Raw genomic sequence first — 1200 nt, 5'->3', positions numbered from 1 at the left:
TTTGGTCAACAGTGGATGAAAAGAACAAAACAACTTCTTATGGATTTGGATAAAGTAATTCGGCGTAGTGATTGCCCTTACATTGTTCAGTTTTATGGTGCACTCTTCGGAGAGGGTGACTGCTTGATCTGTATGGAACTCATGTCTACCTCATTTGATAAGTTTCACAAATATGTATATAGTGTATTAGACGATGTTATTACAGAAGAAATTTTAGGCAAAATCACTTTAGCAACTGTGAAAGCACTAAACCACTTAAAAGAGAACTTGAAAATTATTCACAGAGATATCAAACCTTCCAATATTCTTCTGGACAGAAGTGAAAATATTAGACTCTATGACTTCAGCATCAGTGGACAGGTTGTGGACTCTATTGCCAAGACAAAAGATGCTAGCTGTAGGCCATACATGGCACCTGAAAGAATAGACCCAAGTGCATCGTGACAAGCATATGATGTCCGCTGTGATGTCTGGAGTTTGGAGATCACATTGTATGGTTGGCCACGGGCCGATTTCCTTATCCAAAGTGGAATAGTGTATTTGATCAACTAACACAAGTCGTGAAAGGAGATCCTCCGCAGCTGAGTAATTCTGAGGAGAGGGAATTCTCCCCAGTTTTATCAAGTTTGTCAACTTGTACCTTACGAAGGATGAATCCAAAAGGTCAAAGTATAAAGAGCTTCTGAAACATCTTTTTATTTTGATGTATGAAGAACGTACTGTTGAGGTCGCATGCTATGTTTGTTAAATCCTGGATCAAATGTCAGCTACTCCCAGCTTTCCTGTGTATGTTGATTGATATCGCTGCTACATCAGACTCTAGAAAAAAGGGCTGAGAGGAAGCAAAAGGTAAAGAATTTTCATCCCATATCACAGTGTTTTTATTGCTCGCCCAGACACCATGTGCAATAACATTGGCGTTCATTTCCATCATGTCTGTATATTCCTGTCACCTAGAACATGCAGCCTTGTAATACCTGACTGATCACACAGTGTTAGTGCTGGTCAGAGAGACCTCATCCTGCTCTTTTGTGATGAACATATTCATGAAATGTAGAAGTCAGTACTGTCAAGTTGTTGACTGTGATTAGATCACATCTTAAATTCATTTCTAGACGCCAAACCTGGAGATGCAGCTACTGGAATGGTGTTTTATCAGACTTCCAAATCCTGGAAGGACACAGTGATGGAGGTACTATA

General features: G+C 39.8%; 1 pseudogene; it reads left to right on the top strand.

Moving 5' to 3' along the window:
• Window positions 1–15: 15 nt before the first annotated feature.
• LOC108525428 (dual specificity mitogen-activated protein kinase kinase 4 pseudogene) lies at window positions 16–799 on the top strand (annotated as a pseudogene).
• The last annotated feature ends 401 nt before the right edge of the window (window positions 800–1200 follow it).

Source organism: Rhinopithecus bieti, unplaced genomic scaffold, assembly GCF_001698545.2.
Source record: "Rhinopithecus bieti isolate Rb0 unplaced genomic scaffold, ASM169854v2 scaffold_50794, whole genome shotgun sequence".
Classification (NCBI taxonomy): domain Eukaryota; kingdom Metazoa; phylum Chordata; class Mammalia; order Primates; family Cercopithecidae; genus Rhinopithecus; species Rhinopithecus bieti.
The sequence above is the reverse complement of the archived record's forward strand: the minus strand, read 5'-3'. Positions and strand labels throughout refer to the sequence as shown.